Source organism: Erythrolamprus reginae, chromosome 3 (genome assembly GCF_031021105.1).
Source record: "Erythrolamprus reginae isolate rEryReg1 chromosome 3, rEryReg1.hap1, whole genome shotgun sequence".
Taxonomy (NCBI): domain Eukaryota; kingdom Metazoa; phylum Chordata; class Lepidosauria; order Squamata; family Dipsadidae; genus Erythrolamprus; species Erythrolamprus reginae.
The window spans coordinates 45557403-45584341 of record NC_091952.1 but is presented as its reverse complement, the minus strand read 5'-3'; the positions used below and the strand labels follow the sequence as shown (position 1 = coordinate 45584341).

Genomic DNA, 26939 nt, shown 5'->3' with positions numbered 1-26939 from the left:
TGCAATGTACAGTAGCTGTTCCCATTGTCTGAGAAGGTATTCCTTGGCCTCCCCCCCCCCCCCTTTTCTTTCTCTGTCTGTGTGTATGTGAAAGAGAACTGATGTATTCGGAATCATTGTGCCAGAGAGATAAATGGAATTGCCAGAGGGTTAGCAAAATCCTTTAAAATAGAGAAATAGCTTTTCTCCCTAAAGGGGGTGGGAAAAATTAGAGCAATTACATATGTATTGTGAACTTATAACCCAAAGAGAGGGGAGAATTTTCCACTCAGTGCATAATTGGCTGCAATTTACTTAGAAGAAGAACAAGAAGGAGCAAAGGCAGCAACTGTGCTTAGGAGTTTCTGTAAAATACGAATTCTTTGCATACCAATCAGTGGTAGGCAGCAAAAAAGTCAGCACACTAGATATTATGGCCTCAACCATAGTCAGAAGATGAAGATGTGTACACAGATAATAGTTTACTGTCCAACATTGTTTCCCTAAGTTGATGGACTACCCCAATCACTTTAAAAGTCCATCTCCAGTTGAATCAAATAAACTTTATCCCATAATACCTGGCTTTCTTTGACCAACTGCAATCAATTTCTCTCAGTTCAATTTATTCTCCATCTGTTAAGACCCCAGAATTTGATGCAATTTTTCATTACAACTGCAGAGGATATTAGCACTAAAACATTTGACATAATGAGTTCAACATATTTGCAGACATTGCTGAAGAAAGGCAGGCCGGTGTTGGATAGTGTCAATGTAAGAAATTAACGTTTTAAGTAATTGCATTGAGCAAGTTCTACTAAATCAAAGACTGGGCTCCATTTAATTCTAAAAGCTCACCAGCACTTCTCAGATGACCTTTAAGTAATCACAAGACATATTGATAGTCTGCATAAATGTTCTTGAAATAAAATATCCTCTCTGGATTTCCACTTCTGGCCCTTGGACCCTCTCTTGGCAGCCACAAAAGATAATAGGCTTGTCTGGTAATGTTTTAAAATCTGTTCAGATAAGCATTTGCCTGGGGGACTCACCTGCCAATCTATTCCCTAGAAAAGCTTTTTGTTTCACTCCTCTTGGGTAGGAGAATCTTCTTGCAGATATATCTTATTTTTCACCAGGTTAATAGCATATTAGTGTTCATTTCTGTCCGATGCTTTGCATTCTTTATGACAATTTGTTATTTGTTATACTTTTCCATGCAGCGACAAATATTCTTTGATATATCAGTAATAATAACACATATTCTAAGTAAAAGCAATAAAATAACTTTTATCAAGTCATATCGCAGGAAATACACTGCTCAAAAAAATAAAGGGAACGCTCAAATAACACATCCTAGATCTGAATGAATGAAATATTATCATTGAATACTTTGTTCTGTACAAAGTTGAATGTGCTGACAACAAAATGAAATTGATTGTCAATCAGTGTTGCTTCCTAAATTTGATTTCACAGAAGTTTGATCTACTTGGAGTTACATTCTGTTGTTTAAGTGTTCCCTTTATTTATTTTTTTAGCAGTATATATACACACTTGCTTATACACCCATAAAAAATTAAAATTCTATCCAAATATAATGTAGGCACAATTAAAATAATATTAAATTATCAGAAATACGTAGAAGGAAATATCCTAGTAAGCTTATGCCAAAAGGGCAACAGTGTAAGCAACAGGCTGACCATTTTAATCAGGATTTCATAAATGGAATACCACAGTTGTGAACATTTTTTACAGCCACCTGTCTAACATGATGTTTTGGGTGAAAAGCCTCCAAAAATTACAAATGTGCCCAGGCAGGTAGTATAAGAGGTAATATTTTTGTATACTTTGGCCCCAAGCCATTCAAAGCTGTACAATTTGGCATCAATACTTTAAACTGCCCCTAAAAACTGACTGGAGGCCAGTGTTGCTTGTATTGATCCGTTTACGTTGATAACCTAAAGCTGTGTTTGACAGTAACTTAGGTTTCTAAATTGTCTTTAGAGGTAGTGAACATTCAATGTACTGCACCAATGTAATCCAGAAGTTATATATCTCATATATAAGAGATGCCAGACTATTTCTTTACAGGAGTTTGCATGTGGTATAATAAAAAGTTATTCTACTGAAACAACCTTTGCTTCCAGTGACAATGATGGATCCATAAACAAGCCATATGGTTCCCCAAAATTATACATCTGACCTTTTAGGGGGAGACATTTTTGATATGGACAAGATGCCCAATTAAAAGGTATTAGATTAAAAGATGAATACTATTTGCATATTGATGACAACTTAGCTCCTAACCCTGAATAAAACTGCCACCATTTTTGTTTAGATGTTAATGTGATAGGGTAAAATTGAATTCTCCTAGAATTTCTTATATACTACCTAATAGACTCTGAGCAAGATAGTGGTTAAAAATATTGGATAAATAATTTAAATAACTAAGAATAAGCTACCATATGATATGGAGAATTCTCGGAGGGCGTGGCCAATGTCTTGCCACCATGGATATTTCCCTTGGAATCTCTGAGGAAAACTCCAAATTTCCACTTGTACGGGGACCCAAGCAAAAAAATATATATATTAAAAATTAAGGAAAGTGAGGAGTACAGCCCAAAACTAAAAACAAAAAAAGGATGGATTTGGGGGATAAATGAAACGAGGTACAAGAGACAATGAACATGTATGGAAAATAGGTAATAACAATTAAATCGGAAGAAAATGGAAAATTTTGTAGACCCAGACAACAAAAATAGGTGGCAAAGGAAGCAGCATTAGGACAGTAGTAAACATACTTAGAAACGTATAATATATGTAGAAATGTGGATATGGACTAAATATACCGGTAAGTCTAAAAGTAGCACTGATTATTAAATGAAGTTAGGGATTTGAGTCATCCGACCATTAACCATAAAATGGATTGTGATTAGATTTACTCGGAGAAAGGACAAGAGGAGGAACAGGAAGTAGAGAAAGAAGGGGGAAAGAAAAGGAGATGAAGGAAGTAGGAAAGAAGGAGAAAGAAGATAGAACGAAGAGAGGGAGATAGGAGGGGAGTAATATGAAATATTGGGGGTAAACAGGTGATAGAAGGGTGAAAAACTAGGATGTTTGTTTATGGATTATTGGATAAAAATGTTATGTATGCATGTGTATATAATATATATCACATATTTTTGCTATATATGTATATATGTTTGTTTGTTTGTTTGTTTGTTTTCTGATGGATCACCCAGCGACCGATTAGGTCCCACAGAGTGGGCCTTCTCCGGGTCCCGTCAACTAAACAATGTCGGTTGGCGGGCCCCAGGGGAAGAGCCTTCTCTGTGGCGGTCCCGACTCTCTGGAACCAGCTCCCCCCAGAGATTGGAACTGCCCCTACCCTCCTTGCCTTTCGTAAACTCCTCAAAACCCACCTTTGTCGTCAGGGCCTATACAATTTATGTATGGTATGTTTGTATGTATGTCTGCTTAATAATGGGGTTTTTAAATATTTTAAATTGTAAATTATTAGATTTGCCATGAACTGTTTTATTGTGTTGTGAGCCACCCCGAGTCTACGGAGAGGGGCGGCATACAAATCTAAATAATAATAATAATAATAATAATAATAATAATAATAATAATAATATTGAAGGAACATCACAGCTCCTTTTTGGCTCTAGCCCCAACCCAGGGCCATTTCAAGGCAGTTAATTTATTAATAGCCAACAAACTATTATGTATGTATATATTTCTGGCTATCCTAGTCTCCCTTAATTTTAAATATCCAGCAAAAATATGTGAGATAGATGTATGTATGTATGTATGTATGTATGTATGTATGTATGTATGTATGTATTTGTTCTCGTAGATTTTCAGGGGTACAGGTATGAAGGTCTTGGTATATTCGGTTTTCTTCCCGTGTAGGATTCAGACATTTCTGGAGACGTTTTGACGAGGTCCCACTCGTCATCTTCAGGCTGGTGCATATACATACATATACATACATACATACATACATACATACATACATACATACATACATACATTTCGGCTCTTGCCATATATGATTTATGGTATATATATATATGGATATTTATGTGGAGATGGTGAAAAAAAAGTTGGAGGGGGGAATTGAGAATGATCCATCACTGTAGGTATTGAAACTGAGGGTGGATAGCCATCTATCAGAGGTGAACTATATTGAATTGTATTGTGCAGATACCAGATAACTACTAGCATCATTTCTGAATCTGCAGTTTTTTGGTCCTATGAATTACATTTTAGGATTAGAGTGTAACAATCTCTTATCTCCCTAAAATTGTTTATGAAGATGCAGAATATAGAAAATAACTTTCTTTATTACTCTCACTGCCATGTAGTAAACGTTACAGTGAATTATCACTTGTATTCGTTGAAATTCACGATGGGTTCCAACTATTGCCTAATTTGTTTAATTGCCTTTGGATTTGAGATGCAAAAATAGTTAAGGAGAAGAGGGTACTTGGGTGCAACTGTGTCACTCTTCTAGGTCAATTTTATATTGTACAATACAATGAGAGCTTCATTGGGATGAGACTTAATGTCTCATAACTTCCCATTCTTCTCTGGTAGCGTATATCCTCTAGCTAGCAGACAAGAACCAAGGAATCTCTTGATTCTTCGTTGCCTTCTGTGGATGTTCTCTCTGAGAGGCATGACAAAAATTTCTTTACAGAATAATCAGTGGGTGTTTTTAATCAATGAAAAATGTTTGTAAAAACCAAAGTTATCTTACATTAATTTATATAAACACAATGCAGGAAAAATAGCAGGAAAAAATCATTAGAACTTAAAAGCCTAGGAAGATAATTGCCCCAGTGATACTGAAGTAAGACAAATCTCCCTAGAGAGAGACACTATTCTCAAGTACTGGCTATAATTGAAAAGCCCTATTTTATGTCATTCTTAGTAGCAGAAAAAAGCTGTATTGGTGTGTGGGGGGGTATACAACTCTTTGGATATTTTATATTGTATATTAAATGGTTAGGCATTTGATGGAGGAGTGTTTTTTTTCCCTCTCCTGCATATTTGTTCTTTAATTGTCTTTTCTTTGTTCCATTTTGCTGTTACCAAAATATTAAAAGCCAATACTTTAACTATATAATTGTCTGTAACAGCTATTATTTGCAAAAGTATATTTTTGCATGTCCTAGTTGAACCAGGAAAGATTTTTAGAACATGCCACACGTACAAAAAGCAACTAAAACATGTGTAATTTCAGGGCATTAAATAGAGTAACATCTTAAATATGGTTGCCCTCTGGCATATATCTAATCTATTATACTTGCTTTTGCCATCTTTACAGGTAATCATTTTGTGTCTTCATATCACTATTTGTATCTTACAGATTGCTTTTCTTATTTTTTCTGTTTTCCTCATAAATCCTACAGCTGATTGGCTGATGTTTATTGACAAGTGGCAACATTTGCCATGCTGCATAATTTGTTGTAGGTAAGGGAACCATTCTTGCTTAAATATATACTGTTTTGCCATTGTTTCATATTCTCCAGGTTATATGCCTTTGTTTCTATACAATTGTTGTAAACTTGACATTTGTATTAAGATATTAACAAAGCAACAAACACATCTTCTTACAGGCATTTTCATATTGCTCATAAAAGTAAAACCTATCTTGCATTTGATTCCATATCAGCACCCAGCTCACTTGGAAGCACCTAAGTACATTGAAGATGATCTCAGGAAAATTTTAATAGGTTTGAACTTGCATCCTGCTTGTACAGAAGACAACCAGGAAACCACAACTGTAGACTAAACTGACAAGTTGGAGGGGGGAGAGAGATATAGATAATGAGCTATGGCAGATCTCTTCCATGTAGTTGCCAAAAAAAACATACAATAAAATTAAACTCAACGAAGACATTGCTGTTTTATTATTATTATTATTATTATTGCAGCTGGTGTTATTTTTTTTTCTTTTTGTTTTAAGCTTCCATGAAAAATAACTAGAAAAGCAGCATGTATTATATTGATAACATTACTGAGTGGCCTTCTAGATCTAGGGGTCACCAATCCTTTGGACTTCAGGCATCACTGAATTCATAATTTTAAACCACTAATAGGAATCCAGTGTGCTGCTGGCTGAAGCACCTCGACTCCCAGTGAGGGGATGGGGTCCTTCAGGCACTTAGCTTGGCCACCTGTTTCTGCAACCTTAAACAGCCCCCCCCTCTCTGTCTCTCTCATCTCTTTCTTCTCTCTCTCTCTTTCTCTCATTTCTCTCCCTCTCTCTTTCTCGCTCTCTCATCTCTGTTTTTCTGTCTGTCTCTCTTTCTCTCTGTCTGTTTCATCTCCGTCTCTTTCTTTCTTTCCCTGTCTCTTTATCTCTCTCTGTCATCTCTTTCATTTCTCCCTCTTTCTGTCTCTCTCTCTCTCTTATCTCTCTCCCTTTCTCTCTCTTTGTTTGTCTCATTTCTCTCAGTCTCTCTCTTTCTCTCCCCCTTCTCTCTTTGTCTCTCTCTCTCATCTCTTTCTCTCATCTCTCTGTATAATTCTCTCTCTTTCTCTAATCTCTCCCCCCCCCCTTTGTCTCTCATCTTTGACCCTCTCATATTGATTCTCTGGGTCTCATGAGTGCTTCTTCAGCCTTTGTTGGTGCTGGGTGCATCTCGGTCACCCAGGGAGATGCAGCACCTGTTCTCTGCCCAAGACACTGGCCCAACCTGGCTGCAGCTGATGTTCCACGTCATAATGGGCTCTCCACCCTCCACCCTTCCTTTCTCAGGCCAGGTGAAGAATGATCGGGAGGGTTGGGATCAGCCAGTGGTAGTAGGTTCAGCCGACAGGAAGCCACAGCAGGGGGATGAAACCATGGGTTGCTGACACCTGTTGCTTTGCCCACTTGCGTTGCTACACCCCTCTTGCCGCAACAGCACCATTACCTCATTCCGGCCAGCAAGGGCTGCACAACTCCTTGCATGTCTTTTGAGTCCCAGGCTTGGTTGACTCTTGCTGGGTGATGTTGTAATGAAAGGGCTTTGGCAGTTCCTACTATGGCTCTGCCTGAAGGTGGTAGATTTTTGTTATGTAGAATAGATTGGCCCAGACCTTAATGGCCCATTGTCAAAGAGGGAGGCTGATTTTCTGCCTCCCTTTTAGGGGAGATATTCTACCCTTTTTAATATTTCCTAAAAAATCTCATTTTCTTAAGAGAGCGGTGGTGCTAACTTCCTACAAACCCATGGCAAGACAGAAGCAATAAATAAACTGTGAGTAGGTATCTTTCTGTTTTAAGGCCCTGAAGATTTCTGTTGATTCAGAAAGACAGAAGGGAGTCCTATAATTTAAACTCGGAGGCAGACATATATTAAGCCTTCGGTCTTGTGTATTGTGGTAGGCACCTCTTCTGCATACACATGACTTCTTATTTGCAATAAAGGAAGCTAATCCAAATGTATCTTTGAGCTTCTTCTATAAGAAAGTTGTCATTCATTACCATACCTGACATATGTCTGAGTGGCATCAACTAGAGAAAGATGTACTAGAGCAGTGTTTCCCAACCTTAGCAACTTGAAGATATTTGGACTTCAACTCCCAGAATTCCCCAGCCAGCATTTGCTGGCTGGGGAATTCTGGGAGTTGAAGTCCAAATATCTTCAAGTTGCCAAGGTAGGGAAACACTGTACTAGAGAACCCAAGCGTGTCAAACACCCTTACTCACAGCTGCGTTTTTGCTGGCAGAGGGCTAACAAAACAAACTAAAAGCAAAACAAAACAAAAGGAGAAATTTTGCATTTGAGCATCCAAGAAGGGACGGGAAAGAGGAAAGGGAAAGAAAAAGAAGAAAGATGGGAAAAGAGCAAGGAAGGAAAAATAAGGGAAGAGGGGAATGAAGAAGAAAGGAGAATGAAGAGGGAAGGAAAGACAGATGGAGGGAGGAAGGAAGCAAGGAAGGAAGGAAGGGAGGAAGGAAGATTATAATGAGAGGTAGAGAGGGTCTGAGGGAGGTCTTGCCTTAGCATTTGGCCATCATAGGTGCCCCCAAGGCAAATGATGTCGAGCTGGCCACGCCCACCACTGGCCACACCCACAGCCATGCCCTCCTCACCGCCAAGGACAACCCCCCCCCCCCCTGATGCTACCGTCAATAAAATCGAGTTTGACAGCCCTGGAATAACCATTAAGGATGATTATATCTTATTTAATAGAACCCAAAAATACAATTTATCCTACCCATTCAAGACCTTAAAATAAATGGCTACAGCTCTTTCTCACCTGAGGTATCAAACATTAGAATTTCTGTACTTAACTGTATTAATTGGAAACTCTAATTCCTAATGGAAAGATAGAAATCCACAAAAATGGGGTTTGGTATTTTTTGAAAGGTCTGTTATTTTTTGTGGACTGTTCACAGGATGTCGGCGTCCTGTTGTTGTTGCACCAACTTCTGTAATAATGAAGCAATGGCACAGTAAGCTTTCTGAGAATTTAGTAAGCTTTTGGGATGAAACCTTCTGTTAGAAGAAAGAGATGGGAGGTGACAACAACTTAAGTGCAACCATTAAGTTTTATTATGGAGACCTTGGATTTGTTCTTAATAGAGGAAAATTAGCAATGCAAATATTTCTACTTACCAATTATCTTATATATAAATAGAAGGTTGCAGATCTGCACAGTTAATACCAGTCATGTTGAAACCTTTTCTCAGCAGTTCACCAGCAAATGGTACTGTATTTCCTAGTCTATATTTATGGAGTTCAGGGTTCCTAGTGAGGGGGGTGGAAAGGTTGGAATAGATTTAATGGGCCGGGTAGAGTAAATATATCCTTTACTCCTGTAAATAGAATGATTGAAATGCATATACTTAAAGTAAATGCTACATTTAGCTCAACATCTCCATAAATTAAAATGGAATTTATTAATATTATGATATTCCTCTGAGGCAATACCTACATTTTATACAAAATTAATAAGTACCTTTAAAATACTAATGGGAAGGATTTGTACTTAAGAATGCGAGTCTCTGAACATTCAGAATGCCTATAAACATATCTGTGTTTATAGATGGTGAGTTGAATCTGGTTCTGTACACTCCCACAGAAGCATAATGCAGTCTTACTCATAATTTACAATAAGTAAGGTGTTTTTCCACCCATAATAGTTCAAAAGACCAATAAGCAATAGTACATGGTTTGTGGTTAATTAGCTTATGGGTGTATCTAAGAATCAGTCAAGAAAAATATATAAGTTGTTGTGTTTGTTTATTATTTATTTGTTTGTTTGTTTGATTGATTGTCTGTTTGTTTGTTTGTTTATCTGTCTGTCTATCTATCTATCTATCTATCTATCTATCTATCTATCTATCTATCTATCTATCTATCTATCTATCTATTAGATTTGTATGCCGCCCCTCTCCGTAGACTTGGGGCGGCTCACAACATACAATAAAACAATTCACAACAAATCTAATAAATTTAAAAAATAAAAAACCCCATTATTAAAGCAGACATACACACAGACATACCATACATAAATTGTATAGGCCCGGGGGAGGGGGGAATGCCATAATTCTTCTAGATGAGGCCAGAGTAGAGAGTTATTGTAGAAGAACCTAGAAAGGCCCTTTTTCCCCCCATTGGATATGATATATATAATTGAATGCCCCAGAAAAATCTTGAACTTCGCTTGGTATCTGTATGGAAGGGGCTTGTCAGTGATTTTTTAAAAGGAGCTTCTAGTCTTGATATTCAGGCTGAATTTTTTCATAGGTTCCCTGGCATTTAAATTGCTGCTATAAAATATGCCAAGTAGTAGTGGGAGAGAGTTTGCTACCTAAATGCCAATGCCCAGGAAAATTTTGTTTGTTACTTTGAGAAACAACATGAGATTCATTATTCTATGGAAAATGTGTTTTTTCGGGTTCCATGTTACTTTCTTCCAGAAAAGCGTCCTTTCACCGTATTAACAATGAATTCTGCTTCAGGAAAATGCCTCCTTTAGAAATACCAAATAGGCAAATATTTCTATCCCTTGCACATATTCTTGAAAGATGACTGAAATGAGTGGTGGCTTTTATGCAAGAAAAGATTTTGTAGCAAAAAGCTTCCATGTTGTATATACTGATTTGTTACATGTGTTGACCTGATAATATTTCTCAAGGGTCTAGTTCTTTTTTTCCCCCTAATGTAAATTCTTGTTTCTTTTTCTTCCTAACGTATCTAGGATAGAAAAGTATTATATTAGTTTGGCGAGAGAATGAATCTTTCAAATAACTGTGCAAGCAGTATTCAGCTACACAAACAAAGCTTCAGGTCCCTCTTCTTTTTTGGGGTTCTATCTTCAGAGATATACAGTTGTTTTTATGATCTTATTGGTGTACTACTTCAAGATTAATCATCTTACTGTCAGCAATAATTTTGCTTCTGCTAATACAAGTAGTTGTTGACTTGGAACAGTTTGTTTAGTGACCATTCAAGTTACAATAGCACTAAAGTGAGTTATGACAATTTTTCAGCCTTAAAAACCATTACAGCATTCCGATGCCCATGTGATCAAAATTCTTGGCAACTGATGCATAATTATGATGGTTATAATGCGCTGGGGTCGTTCAATCAGCTTTTGGGACTTTCTGCCAAACCAGGTTAATGGGAATCCACTTAACAACTATGTCACTAATTTAACAATGGCAGTGATTCAATTAACTAATCATGGCAGGAAAGTCATAAAATGGCAAAATTCACTTAACAAATGTCTTTATTTAGCAACAAAAATTTGGGGGTTCATTGTGGTTGTTAGTCAAGAACTAATTGTATAAGTGTGCGTACCTACCTACCTACCTACATCTATCTGTCTATCTATCTAATCTAATCTAATCTATCTATCTGACTTCTATGCCACCCAATCCCTTAGGACTCAGAGCGGCCTATAGCAATATAAAACAATACAATACAATAGAATAGAAAAGAAGTCAATAAAATCTCATTATATAAACCTGCGAATCAATCCAATCGGCCTAACATACCTACCAATCCAATCAAAACAATTTGGCTATGAAAGATGGTAGTGTTCATGGCCCCCAGGCCTGCCAGCAAAGTCAGGTTTTCACAGCCTTTTGGAAGGCCAGTAGGGTGGGAGCAGTACGAACATCAGGGGGGAGTTGGTTCCCTAGAGCCGGGGCAGCTACAGAGGAGGCCCTTCCCCCGCAGCCTTGCCAACCTGCATTGTTTAGTTGTTGGGACTCGGAGAAGGCCAACGCTGTGCAGTCTTATTGGTCTCTGGGAGGTATTCGGCAGGAGATGGTCCTGAAGATACTTTAAAAAGCCGTTGGCTACTAAATTTCCTGAAGTGTTAATCAAATTAATTAAAACAGTTGGCAATGCCTAATACAGCCATTATTTCTTGTCTCTTCAGGATCTCTTCTCTTTCTGGATATTTGCACCAAAGAAACAATTCCCACATCATGCCATTCTCCTCTTTCCTCGTCTGCTTATTTGCTACTAGTCATATTATTCTCCTGAATCCAATTCTAACATTAATAATCTGTACCAGCTCCTTAACTTATTTATGCTTTCCTCCTTATTCTGAAGATTGTGTGAAAAATCCTATCTAATCTTAGTTTGTTTCTAGACTCAAGTAATCAACACAGGTACTGTTTCTACGTATGGCTAATCAAATAACAGGATGATGGGCAGGGAGTTTCTCAGAAACCACACCTCCCATCTTCTCTCCCTATCCCATTAGATTGGGCAAGAGGGACATGTTTTGGATCCCACTGATTAGGGATGAAATAGAGCAAAAACTAGGAAGTGTGTCTTTTTTGTGGCTGCACCTGCACCTATATAATAGTTGGCCTTAGATTGGTCCTCATCTTACTCACCTCTGAAAAATCTTGAAGATTATTTTTGCAGGCATAATGGTTAGGACAGCAATTGCTTGCATCTTCAGGAACCACTTCATGCCATTTATACCAATTTTTGTATTGAATTTATAAACTTTTGTTAGCCATACATTAATGGCACATTAATGAAATGGCACATTAGTGAAACAGACAGCCATATTTAAAGAAATAAAGAGCAAATAATAGCATCTACTTTCTATATTTATGTCACAATAAGTCTTAAGTGGCATTTGAAATTAACTTTGAAAAGGAGAAATAGTTAGGCTATATGCAATTTCATACCATGTTGATGATTTATTAAGGTTGTTACTGAAGAGACTATATTAAGATTTTATTTCTTCGCCTTTTGTCCCCAGGTGGACCGTGTTCAAAGGAACCCTCAGCAGATAGGAAAATGGAAGCTGGTTGCACAGCAAATTGGCTTCCTTTTATTCTACAGCATGAATATAAATGCAGATGTTTGTAAAATAAATGAGAATATGGAAGATACAGAGTTCGCATTAGTGAAATGTTGGCCACGTAATTATTCCCAAATACACAGATTGGTTTTAGGTTGGTTGGCTTGACAAAAACAAGCTGACAATTGCTCAGGGGTGCAAATGGATTCTGTGGTGGTATTGATGAAGTTAGAACTTATATATATATTCAAAGTTTTATGTTTATAGTAAGCAGAGATACAAAATGTGCCAAAACCGCCTAAGAAGTTTCAGTGCGGTGGTAATACTATACAAAACTTCACTGAATTTCTAGTGTGCAGGTTTCTCGGTAGGATTCTCGCTATAAGGGGGGTTGTAAAATGCCTCATGAAAAATTGAAAATTACTGTAAATGCATGTGTTAAGACTAATGGAAATATTGGTTTAGAAGCAGACAAGTAACAAAAGACTACCTGAAGCATGATTACAACCTGCCTTCCCAAATTCAGTATTCATAATTTCCCTACATAAACCACACAATTACTCGAGGAGCAGATCAGCAATGCCTTCTCCCTTTTCTTCCCCTAGAGAGTCTATAATTTTAGCTGTTATGATTTTGTAATAGAAATTCTGTATCTACGGAAAGTAAATGCCTCGTTCTAACTAGTCATGTTCATCATGCAAACAGCCCTGATTCTTTACTGTACATGCAACTTTCATTGAAGATATACAGCATGTCTGCATTTAGCATGTGCTGTGCTTCTGGTCTGAAGTTGCAATAGAGCTTTAAGAGTAGGTATGGCTGTACATGCCACATTTTTTGTGTTTTTTTAAAAGTGGATATTTTCCTAGGTTCACACATGGTAGCTATGCAGTCCCAGAAAAACAACATGTTTGAATGAACAAAGCACCCCATTAGCATTCTTAACTCACTTAATATTTATTTTCTGGGTTTTTGAGGCTATTGGACAAGCACAGGGTAAAAATATATGGTTTTTCTAAGGAGGTATTCAGTGGTGGGATTCAAATTTTTTTACAACTGGTTCTGTGGGCGTGGCTTGGCTTGGTGGGCGTGGCAGGGGGAAGAATGCTGCAAAATCTCCATTCCCTCCCCACTCCAGGAGAAGGATACTACAAAATCCCCATTTCTTACAAATCAGCTGGGACCTGGGAGACATAGACCGGGGCAGGAGCCAGTCAGAAATGGTATTTACCAGTTCTCTGAACTACTCAAAATTTCCACTTCTGCAGAATTGGTCAGAACCTGCTGAATCCCACCTCTGGCCGGTACTGATAGATGCTGAGCATCTATTCAGCTTCAGTTCCAAAGTGCACCATGTATCCAATTTGTGTGTAAAATAAGCAATCTGAAATGCAAAGATCTTCTCATTTGTAGCTGAATCAAGTTGGTTTCCATATAAATTCAGCTTATTCTGCATTCCAAATTGCATGAAGGCCTATACAGTGGTACCTCTACTTAAGAACTTAATTCATTCCATGACCAGGTTGTTAAGTAGAAACGTTCTTAAGAAGAAGCAATTTTTCCCATAGGAATCAATGTAAAAGCAAATAATGAGTGCAAATCCATTAGGAAAGAAATGAAAGCTTGGGAGGAGGAAGAAGAGGAGGAGGACACTCGATGCCGAAGGAAGAAGGTGAGGTGAGGGAAATAAAAAAAATCCAAAATCCAAAACTTTAAGGCTTAAAAAAAAGAGGGACTCTGAGGGGGCGAGGGGGAACATGCGCCTCCCATACACTCGGTGCGAGGCTGCCTCCCATACACTGCCTCCCATACACTGGCTGCTGCTACCTGTTGCCTCTTCCTTCCCATGCTGAAGAGCTCCTCTCTCCTCTCACTTGCTCGCTTTGCAGCCGGCTCCTTTCCTTCGCTGTGGTGACTCCTTGGCTGCCCAGAGCGAAGGGAGCATTTATTTTCTCTGGGCACTGGCAGAGGTTTATTCCCTGTCCAAGCGCCCAGAGAAAGGAAAATGCTTTGTTCGCTCTAAAGTGCCAAAGCCTCCTTAAGCACCATCGAAAGGCTCCTCTGGCAGCCTAGAAAAGCCCGAGATGGCCAGGATTAAAGGGGGAATGGCAGGAAACTGGCCGGGACTTGGTGCTACTCTCAAATTTCCTGAGAAATTTTTCCGGGCTTGGGTTCTTAAGTAGAAAATGGTTCTTAAGGAGAGGCAAAAAAATCTTGAACACCCAGTTCTTATTAGAGGCGTTCTTAAGTAGAGGTACCACTGTATGTGTACAATTATGTGTTCAAAAACTTCCATGGAACAGGCATTCGCACTATGGAAGGAAACATTCACTTTTGAGTGACATCTCTATTGAGACTTATGGGCTTAAAATTGACCATTGCTCATATAATGAATTGTATTACTTGTTATTATCTCCAAAGAAAACTTTTCTCTACATCAGTACTATTACACTTAATTTAAATAAATTATGCTAACCCATTTCATGTCAAATGGAGAGATGGTGCTCTTTTCTTTTCTTTGGCCCTAACACTTAATGTCATATATTAAAAGGCTAACTATTTCTTTTTCTCATTATTGCTCATTATTTTCTCAAATGGCCCTCTTGCTTTGGAAGTTACGATGTCTCATTTCAAGCTAGTACAGCCTAGCAAAAGTTTTTTTTTGCACACCATTTATGTTTTTATATGTAACATGTTCATAAGTATGTAACTTTTTAATAACAATACTTTAAAAGCAAGACTGTCTCTGGCAAATATTTGACAGAAGGACGATATTGGAAAATTTATGGTAACTCAAGGATCTGGTACATTTTTTATTTTGAGGTTTCATTTCAAGGAACATCTGATCTCTATTATGAATAATACAGCTTTACCTAATAAATTATAAAACAAAGAAAATAAAGTTAGGCCTCACAGGACCATGTCATTTACATTCCGTCTGCTTTCTGGGAGCTCCATTTTCTTCTCACCCCAAGATCAATCAGAAATGATGACAAAGTGCATCTGGCCAGGTTCCCCTGGCTGAAGTTTACGTTGCAAGAATAAACTGATACCAGAGAAAGCTTGCCATGGTACATGCTGTTTTCGAGGTCCAGCCAAGATTCATTTAAAGGACTGACCAACTAAATATACTTAAACTAACTAAGAACTCCAAACCATCAGCAGTGTACTAACACTAAGGAAGGAGGCAGCAAGTGCCTTGTTTCATTGTCAGGCAGAAAATTGGGAACTAATATTCATAGGGCGGCATACAAATCTAAAAAATAATCATAATAATCATAATAATAAGATTCTTACCTTTTCTGCAAATAATGTTTGTAAGCTCAAAAATGTGTAAATTCAGATTTACTACTAGTAATAGACATAGGGTAATGGTATTTGGAAGAGTACAAGGAAATAACAGAAACAAAAAATAAATCAGTTAAATATAATATAGAAACATAGAAACATAGAAGACTGATGGCAGAAAAAGACCTCATGGTCCATCTAGTCTGCCCTTATACTATTTCCTGTATTTTATCTTACTATGGATATATGTTTATCCCAGGCATGTTTAAATTCAGTTACTGTGGATTTACCCACCACGTCTGCTGGAAGTTTGTTCCAAGGATCTACTACTCCTGCAGTAAAATAATATTTTCTCATGTTGCCTTTGATCTTTCCCCCAACTAACTTCAGATTGTGTCCCCTTGTTCTTGTGTTCACTTTCCTATTAAAAACACTTCCCTCCTGAACCTTATTTAACCCTTTAACATATTTAAATGTTTCGATCATGTCTCCCCTTTTCCTTCTGTCCTCCAGACTATACAGATTGAGTTCATTAAGTCTTTCCTGATACGTTTTATGCTTAAGACCTTCCACCATTCTTGTAGCCCGTCTTTGGACTGTTCAATTTTGTCAATATCTTTTTGTAGGTGAGGTCTCCAGAACTGAACGCAGTACTCCAAATGTGGTCTCACCAGTGCTCTATATAAGGGGATCACAATCTCCCTCTTCCTGCTTGTTATACCTCTAGCTATGCAGCCAAGCATCCTACTTGCTTTTCCTACCGCCCGACCACACTGCTCACCCATTTTGAGACTGTCAGAAATCACTACCCCTAAATCCTTCTCTTCTGAAGTTTTTGCTCACACAGAACTGCCAATGCAATACTCAGATTGAGGATTCCTTTTCCCCAAGTGCATTATTTTACATTTGGAAACATTAAACTGCAGTTTCCATTCCATATTTTGTAAATTATTATTATTTACCAATTTGTACCTTAAGATTTATTTCTGGATGCTGGGCCTGAGTGTTGAAACTAGTAGTGTTATTCCTTCCTATGCATAAGACCTGTGAATTCTGCGTTTCTCCAGTGAAGTTTCCAAGAAGGCTTCCCCTTAGAGAACAGCTTGCTTGTCCCTGAAGCTCTGCTCAGGATTTATGTAAAAATAAGACTACTTTATACCCTATCTGAATGTATCTTTATACTACAGAGGCATCATCTGGATCTGATGATTAAGGCAACACTTCAGAGCTGTTCAGAGCTTTCTAATTTTACACTAAAAATAGATTGAAGTAATATTCCCTATTTAAAAGTCTCGGGGGCCTAGAATTAAGACAAGGTGCTTTAGAAACAGAGCAATTTTAACTCTCGAAAGAAATGATCATCGAAGTGACATATTATAATTCAGCTATAGATATGTGCTTAGTTCATTGGCTTGGCATCTTCCTATCAGTCAGTCGAGAGAAGAAAATAAATGAAAGATGTGAAAAGCCAGAGCACAGCAGGGAGAAGTGCTGAATAAACAGAAGAGAAACAGTGCTTGTTAAATAATGCACAAAATATAAATAGTTGTGTTCTCCCACTATATGGAAAAAAGCAGAGTGAGCTCTCGTCACTTGCCTCAGCTTCTGCTCTCCTAGCAGTTCAAAAGCTAGTTACAGTGTTCCCTGGATTTTCGCGGGTTCGAACTTTGCGAAAAGTCTATACCATGATTTTTCAAAAATATTAATTAAAAAATACTTCGCGGGTTTTCCCCCACAGTTTTTCCCGCCCGATGACATCATATGTCATCGCCAAACTTTCGGCTGCCTTTAATAAATATTTTTTTTAATAAACTTTAATAACTAAACATGGTGAGTAATAATCTAAAGGCTTTCCTGAAGTCTGGGGAGGGCGAAAGCAGCCTGGCCCACTCTCTGGATGGCCAAAATCAACTGGCCAGTGTGTGCATGTGAGCTGGAACTGACATAGGGAGCACCTCGTGTGCCCTCATATATGGCTCCATGTGCCACCTGTGGCATGCGTGCCATACGTTTACCATCATGATTATACAGTGTTCCCTCAATTTTCGCGGGTTCGAACTTCGCGAAAAGTCTATACCACGGGTTTTCAAAAATATTAATTAAAAAATACTTTGCGTTTTTTCCCCTATACCGAGTTTTTTACCACCCGATGACATCATATATCATCACCAAACTTTCGTCCACCTTTAATAATTTTTTAAAAATAAACTTTAATAAAGAAACATGGTGAGTAATAATCTAAATTGTTGCTAAGGGAATGGGAAATTGCAATTTAGTGGTTTAAAGTGTTAAGGGAAGGCTTGTGATACTGTTCATAGCCAAAAAGAGTGTATTTACTTCCGCATCTCTACTTCGCAGAAATTCAACTTTCGCGGGCCGTCTCAGAATGCATCCCCCGCGAAAATTGAGGGAACACTGTACATGCAAATAGATAAATAGGTGTCGCTTCCATGGGAAAAAGGCAGTGCTTCGAGCAGTACAAATTCATTCTGTGCCAGACCTACCCAAATGCAACACCTGAATGAGAGATGGCATTGGTGGTGGGAAAAGCCCCAGATGATGGTACAGAATGCCATCCAACCTTATGATTGTGGAGCTAATCTTCCTCCCGTAATGCTCTGTGGTAATGCAAGTGTGAACAGTGTGAACTGGCAATTATTGACAGGCAAACAACTACTACTTTGTAATAGCTCTATAGTCTCCTGGCTAATATATCACCATACACTAAATAAACCATAGAAAATAGTCTCACACAATATCTTTAAAATTCAAAATTCATTTCGTGTCACGTGTAGAGTCTGGATTTAAACATTTATTTATTTATTAGATTTGTATGCCACCCCTCTCCGTAGACTCGGGGCGGCTCACAACAGCAATAGAACAATTCATAACAAATCTAATAATTTAAAAACATTTTAAAAACCCCATTATTAATCAGACATACATACAAACGTACCATACATAAATTGTATAGGCCCGGGGGAGATATCTCAATTTCCCCATGCCTGGCGGCAAAGGTGGGTTTTAAGGAGTTTACGGAAGGCAAGGAGGGTAGGGGCAGTTCTAATCTCCGGGGGGAGCTGGTTCCAGAGAGTCGGGGCCGCCACAGAGAAGGCTCTTCCCCTGGGGCCCGCCAAACGACGTTGTTTAGTCGACAGGACCCAGAGAAGGCCAACTCTGTGGGACCTAATCAGTTGCTGGGATTCGTGCGGAAGAAGGCGGTCTCGGAGATATTCTGGTCCAATGCCATGAAGGGCTTTATAGGTCATAACCAACACTTTGAATTGTGACCGGAAATTGATCGGCAACCAATGCAGACTGCGGAGTGTTGGTGTGACATGAGCATACCTGGGGAAGCCCATGATTGCTCTCGCAGCTGCATTCTGCACGATCTGATGTTTCCGAACACTTTTCAAAGGTAGCCCCATGTAGAGAGTGTTACAGTAGTCGAACCTATGTCTATGATCCCCTAGCATCTAGTTGTTTGACTTACCTTGCTTTCCTATTTCTTTATCTGATACCTTTTAAATGGAAACTGCTAAAGAGGGATACATATAGTCTATGTATGTTTATTTTCTTCTAATGCAAACAATCAGAAAAAGAAGCAGAGATATATATTCAATGCCATCAGCATCTGCTCCAATTATGCATCTAGAAAGAAGAATTCAGTGACCCCTTCACATAATACGTTATGGATTATATTTAAAATCGAAAAGTATAAGTATCATATAAATAGATTTGTCACAAAGCTAAGATTGCTTACTGTTGAGCGTAGGTTTGATAGTAAGCCTTTGAATCTTAAGATTGTATATGAAATAGCTATGCCCTTTGTAACCATGCATGCTAAAGATATTTATATATTGACACACAGTTTCTGTTTATAAATGGTCTATTTTAAAATGGTCTTTTTAAGGTTTGCCTCTTGGATCTCAAGTCTTCCATCAGCTGCCTTGACTGGGAATGGGCGGGAGTAATTATTAGACTAACTTCAGCAATAACCAACTATACTGCTTTTAGAGTTTTATTATGTGAGTGTATCTACTGGCTGTTGGGGCATGCTAGGGTTATTGGTGGTATAGAATAGAATAGCATTTTATTGGCCAAGTGTGATTGGACACACAAGGAATTTGTCTTGGTGCATATGCTCTCAGCGTACATAAAAGAAAATATACATTTGTCAAGAATCATGTGGTACGACACTTAATGATTGTCATAGGGGTCAAATAAGCAATGAAGAAGCAATATTAATAAAAATCTTAGTATATAAGCAACAAGTTACAGTCATACAGTCAACATGGGAGGAAATGGGTGATAGGAATGATGAGAAAAACTAGTAGAATAGAAGTGCAGATTTAGTAGAAAGTCTGACAGTGTTGAGGGAATTATATTGTCCATTTGTTAGCATATTGCCTGGCAACAGCCTTTCCTGGAATCCTAGATTTTAAGGGTTATGGGTAGAATTTCCCAGGATTTTAATACTAGGATTATCCACCTCTGTGCGTTGGGTTCTTTTTTAAACCATGCCCAACTAGATAGACCTAAACTCACCATCAACACAAGGACAGACGCTGAATGGGTGGTTTCCTTACCTTTTCCATAAAATAGTTGGGAAGATCTTTTACTTTGTAAAAACAGACATATAAAAATGATATGTGAATGCTTCCTATAATCTACTCTATTGCCATCGCTATACACTATTATTATTGCTAAGATTACTATATTCAATATTATTACCTGTTTGCTATTACTGCTGTACTGACACTGGATTGAAGACTCAAATGGAAAGAATAGAGGGAAGCAGAGATGCCTGCAATTTTTTCCCAGCAGCCTGCTCTTGATACCCAGGAATTCATGATCTGGTAACTATATGCCTAACACAAATTTCAATCATGTAACTAGCCATATGTTGAACCTGGAGTTTACATTGGAGCAGGTGAATGATCTGGATATAAAGGATGTTACTATTGATCCTTCAGCAGGGTTGGTTCACTTCCTGGTTCAACTGTAGAGTATCACCATTCATCAGTTGTATGTTGTTAGCCGCCCCGAGTCTATGGAGAGGGACGGCATACAAATCCAATAAATAAGTAAGTAAGTAAGTAAGTAAGTAAGTAAGTGTAGAGGACTATCTAAAATATCTGGTAGATTAAATATTCCAGATAGTATGTGGGAAATTTCCTAGTAATCTGGCAAGCAATTCCACTGTGAGGCATGGGGAGGTGATGGATCAAATTATTTCTGAGCATCCTCACACACTTGCTAATCCAAAGGAACTTTTTTGACCAGGCCCCAGTGCACCTTAGGGACTATCTCCTCCAGCGTGATTTCTCCATCCCTGGCCTGTTTCCAGGAAAGTGAGAAAAATTAAAGAAAAATGGGCCCAACGACACTCTTTTTTTATGAGGACCACAAATTTAAATTGCCTTGAGCTTTTCTGGTACCTTCTCTAATGGCTTTTCCCAAGTTTTTCAAGATTATTTTGTTTGAACTGGCTATTCAGTGGTTACTTGATTGAACTGTTTTATTTTGGAATTTTATATTTGGCCTTTTGACTTTACATCAAAACTGGACTGTAATTTTTATATTTTTTCTATTCCGATGCTATCTGTGGTAGTTGGGGACCATGTTGTTGCTATGTGGCTATTTTTGTTGCATTTAGTTGAGTTATGCTGGGATTTCTTTAGAAATAATGTATGAAATTTATAAACTGAATTGAGCATTGCTATGTAGCAGCATAAAAATATGTAGAAAAAAGCACAATGTGATTAAAATTTAACAGTTCAGTACTAAATATTGAAGGCTGTTTGCGAAATACTTACCAGAACTTTCCCCTCATATATTTGTGGTATTCTAAACCATAAACAAACATACCTGATTCAACATTATTTAAGGGCCCAGCCTTTGATAGTGATGAAGATTCATTCCACTTACTGAAAATAATGTTCTTAGGACACTTTTGATCAATGCTATAACCTGATTGGTTCAAGGGCTAACACTGTTATCTAGAGTTATCTAGCCTTTACCAAAATTTCTTCTCATCTGCTTGAAAATATAAAATACACAGATACTTTCTCTTTTCTTTGATCACAGTACAATACAGAAAAATTCTTTCATGACAATAATTTTAGTCTTCAAAGATTTGCTCACAAACAGCATTATTTGCTTTACTATCATTAGTAAACAACAGTAACTCTTCAAACAATTGGTAGTCCCCTAAGATTCACAGAACTATAGACTACTATATCTGTGAGTAAATTAAATTCATACTTCTGGCTAAGTGACTTTCCATTAAACTTTTTATAGAGACTGTCGATTCACAAGTGACTTAATATAGTTTCATTCTACATCGGTTTGTCCTGCTATCACATTTTTAACTATGTAACTTGTTTTTTGCATCTATCTTTACACAAAAGGAAAAAAATACCCCTACCTATCAAACAGCACCACAAAAACCAGATTAGGAACACAAATTAAAATTGGGAAGGAAATGATAAGTGAACACCTGTCTACCCTAGACGAGTTCAAATCGCCCGGACTGGATGGATTACACCCCAAGGTTGTGAAGGAACTGGCAGATGAGATCTCAGAATCACTGAACTATATCTTTCAAAGATCCTGGAACACCGGGGAACTGTCAGAGGACTGGAATAGAGCTGATGTAGTTCCCATCATCAAAAAGAAGAAGAAAATAGATCCAGGAAACTAGAGACCTGTCAGGCTGACTTCAATACCAGGGAAGATTCTGGAAAAGATAATCAAGCAAAGCGAACACCTAAAAGCAAACAAAGTAATTACCAAAAGCCAATATGGGTTTGTCAGAAACAGATCATGGCAGACTAATCTTATTGCATTCTTTGACAAATTGACAAAAATTGTGGACCAGAGAAATATTGTCGATATAATATACTTGGACTTCAGTAAGGCATTTGATAAAGTAGACCATAATCTAATACTAGATAAAGTAGAAAAATGTGGGTTAGACAGCATCACCACCAGATGGATTCATAATTAGCTCATCAATCACACTCAACTTCAATGGAACTGCATCTATGTGGAGGGAAGTAGGCAGTGGAATGCCCCAAGGCTCTATTTTAGGCTCAATACTCTTCAACATCTTCATCAATGACTTAGACAAGGGGATAGATGGGGAACTCTGTGGAGTGGCTGTGGGTTTTGCCTCCCAAGGACAATTCTATTTGTCCGTCCATCACCCGGGGGGGGGAATTATTGACCCCCTCAGAGAGGGTCCACAACTTGGGCGTCCTCCTTGATCCACAGCTCACATTAGAGAAACATCTTTCAGCTGTGGCGAGGGGGGCGTTTGCCCAGGTTCACCTGGTGCACCAGTTGCGGCCCTACTTGGACCGGGAGTCACTGCTCACAGTCACTCATGCCCTCATCACCTCGAGGTTCGACTACAGTAACATTCTCTACATGGGGCTACCTTTGAAGAGTGTTCGGAAACTTCAGATCGTGCAGAATGTAGCTACGAAAGCAATCATGGGCTTCCTTAGGTATGCCCATGTTACACCAACACTTCGCAGTCTGCATTGGTTGCCGATCAGTTTCCGGTCACAATTCAAAGTGTTGGTTATGACCTATAAAGCCCTTCATGGCACTGGACCAGAATATCTGTGAGACCGCCTTTTGCCGCACGAATCCCAGTGGCCGATTAGGTCCCACAGAGTTGGCCTTCTCTGGGTCCCATCAACTAAACAATGTTGGTTGATGGGACCCAGGGGAAGAGCCTTCTCTGTGGTGGCCCCGACCCTCTGGAACCAGCTCCCCCCAGAGATTAGGATTGCCCCCACCCTCCTTGCCTTTCGTAAACATCTTAAAACCCACCTCTGCCATCAGGCATGGGGGAACTGAGACATCTCCCCTTGCCTATGTAGTTTTATGCATGGTATGTTTGTGTGTATGCTTTTTAAATAATGGAGTTTTTAGGCTTTTAATGTTAAATTGTTATTTTAGACTTTTAATATTAGATTTGTTATTGTATATTGTTTTATCACTGTTGTAAGCCGCCCCGAGTCTGCAGAGAGGGGCGACATACAAATCTAATAAATAAGAATAAGAATAACTTATCAAATTTGCAGATTACACCAAGCTGGCAGGAATAGCCAACACTACAGAAGATAGGCTTAAGTTACAAAAGGAATTTGACAGACTTGAACATTGGACGCTATCTAACAAAATGAAAAAAGTAAAGTTCTACATTTAGGCAAGAAAAACAAAATGCACAGATACAGTATATGTGGTACCTTGCTCAATAGTAATAACTGTGAGATGGATCTTGGGGTCCTAGTAGACAACCATTTAAATACGAGTCAGCAGTGTGGAACAGCTGCCAAAAAACCCCAACACTGTTCTACCTTGCAAAAACAAAGGGATAGAATTAATACCACTTAATAATGTCTTGGTAAAGCCACACTTGGAATACTGCATTCAGTTTTGGTCACCACAATGAAAAAAAGATGTTGAAACTCCAGAAAGAGTGCAGAGAAGAGCAACAAAGATGATTAGGGGACTGGAGGCTAAAACATGAAGAACGGTTGCAGGAACTAAGCAGTTGCAGGTTCTAGTTGAATTTTGCTACTAATGCGAATCTGTATACGCGCACACGCCCCACCACGCGATTTCACTTCAGGACCACATTAGAAACCGAAACACAGCTGAGGAGCTTCTCAACTGTGCTTTGGATGAAGGATAAAGGTTGGCATTAAGACGAGGGCAGGCCGGAGGGTTTCTTCTGACACGGAGATGCTGGGGGGAAAATTGCCAAAAATTGCATCATCAGTGGGTGTAGCGTTCTGGACCAATGGATGGAAACTAATCAAGGAGAGAAGCAAGTTAGAACTGAGGAGACATTTCCTGACATTTCCTGACCAATCAGTGGAACAACTTGTCTTCAGGAATTGTGAATGTTCCAACACTGGAGGTTTTTAAGAAGATGTTGGATAACCATGTATCTGAAGTGATGTTGGGTTTCCTGCCTAGGGAGTGGTTTGGACTAGGAGACCTACAAGGTCCCTTCCAACTTTGTTATTCTAAATAGATGGTGAAATGCTCATAAATGTAAAACTTGGTCATAAGTCACTATTTTCAGTGCCATTATAATTTTGAGCTGACATTAAATGAGTGCTTGTAAGTCGAGTCTACCTGTAGACATATCATTAGCAAGACCTTCAAAGTTGCTCTACAAAGTTCTAATGTGCAGCATGTTTCTTAACTGCTTGTTCTTTGGCTATTAATGGTTGACTGAAAGGCAGAAACTTTCTGGTACTTCACCTATTCATTTGAAAAGTGTATTGTCATCATAATTAATAACATTTAGATACCTACTGAGTTCTGTCTGCAGAAAAAACACAAATCCTACTTTGGCTGCATAGTCAATGATCAGTGACATATTACACATACAAAAGGTCGTAGCTTCAATCCCTGACATCTACATTTAGACTCAAAAAACTCTTACCTGGAATTCTTGAGAGCTACTACTCAGATTTGACAGTTCAGAACTAGGCAAGACAATAAAATTATTCTGTGTATGAAGGCTTTTTATGTTTAAAATGAAAGATTCCGTCGGAAGGAATTAATATTGAGTACTGTACGTAGAAAAATTTCATTCAGAACCCTCTCCTTGTTTAACGGTATTTCATAGTGTAATTTCGTAGCATAATTTACTTTTGATCAGGAGATGTTGAAACAGTTCATTACATCCTGTTTATTGAAAATGACTACTGCTGCTTAAAGTGAGCAATAACATTATAAATCAACAAAAACTGGTCAGAATTGAAATTGAAATAGCAGTACAGGACATATAATCCATTATTGGAAATAGTTTAAACCGCCATCTTTAGCTAGTTTCCGCTAAAACAAGGCACATTGTGATGATAATGATGATAAACATCCACAGGGATAGCATGGATCAAATCTGGCATTAGCTTTCAGAATGTATTTATTACAGAGCTTTGCAGTGTGTGGCACAATCCCTGTGTGCTATTGTACTTGACTGTTGATTTATATCAAAGTTATGCTTTGAGTCTTGATAAAGAGTTGCCTTTCTACATGTTTCCCAATACAGAATTTGAAAGAGAATGTGAAAGCTGCTCCCAAGAGATTTGCAGGCAATCTTTCAGTTTACTAACAAGTGTAAATTCAACAGACTACAGTAATTTACAAGCATCAATTGCAAACAAAATTCCACACAATTTAAATAATAGGATTGGGCAAAAATCCACGAATGGAGGCCTTCAGATTATTTGGCAGGGATCTGAAGTATTTATAGCATAACAATCTTGATATACCATGTTCAGCTAATTATGTATCAGACATTGTTGGAACAGAAGTTGTTGTGTTATAATATTTTCTGCTGTCACAAATGACGTAGGTTAACTTTTAATTGTTGCTTTATTAGCCTCATCAATATTAGTTTTTCTGTTTTCTTGGAAATATTCCCCATTTTTAGGACAGTATTAAAAGTGGAGGAACCAATTAATTTAGTTATTGCATCACCTTTGCCTTACCTGGATTTTGACCTCAAAGATGAGTAGCATTAAATTAAATGACTCCAATAAGGTACAGTTGTGGAGGAAAGAAATATCTATCATCATGATAAAATTGCCTAATAAATGCTTCCCTACTTCACACATAAAGTACATTTTGACTTTCATAGTAAATAGGATTTATTTAAAACTGATTCCACTCAGGTATATGCGATATATACTAGATTTATACAGGAAGCTTATAATACATACTATAATCATGATGGCAAATGTATGGCACGCATGCCACAGGTGGCACATGGAGGTGCTCCCTATGTCAGGGCACACGAGGTACTCCCTGTGTCAGCTCCAGCTCACATGCACGCACTGGCCAGTTGATTTTGGCCTTCCAGAGAGTGGGCCAGGCTGCTTTCGCCCTCCCCAGACTTCAGGAAAGCCTCTGGAGCCTGGGGATGGTGGAAAATGGGCCTATCAGAAGTTTGTAAAATGAACTTCCAGTTGGACCATTTTTTACCCTCCCCAGGCTACAGGGAAGCCTCTTTGACTACTGGAATTTTGGAGGCTTCAGTGAGGTCTGCGTGCATGCGCCGGAGGGGGAGAGCAGGGGGGTTGTGCGCGCACATGCATGAGGCAGATGAGCGCAGGCCTCACTGAAGCCTCCAGACTTCCAGTAGGCCCATTGCATTATGGGTGTGGTCACACACACACACGTGCTATTACCTGTTCGTGCACCCTTTTGGTACCCGAGCAAAAAAAGGTTCACCATCACTGTACTATAATGTCCTCAGTCATCCTTATCTATTTCCCGCAAATCAATAAAAGCTGTTGAAAGAAGGATCCCATTGACCTTTAAGCAAGAAGCAAATCCCTGAAGGAATGATGTGAGTG

The 26939-nt window shown here is 38.5% G+C and overlaps 1 protein-coding gene across 6 annotated transcripts in view; it reads left to right on the top strand.

The window, feature by feature from the left end:
• The window catches only part of PTPRF (protein tyrosine phosphatase receptor type F), a 630248-nt gene that overhangs the window by 361920 nt on the left and 241389 nt on the right, over positions 1 to 26939 (top strand). The gene's annotated exons all lie outside the window — the stretch shown is intronic.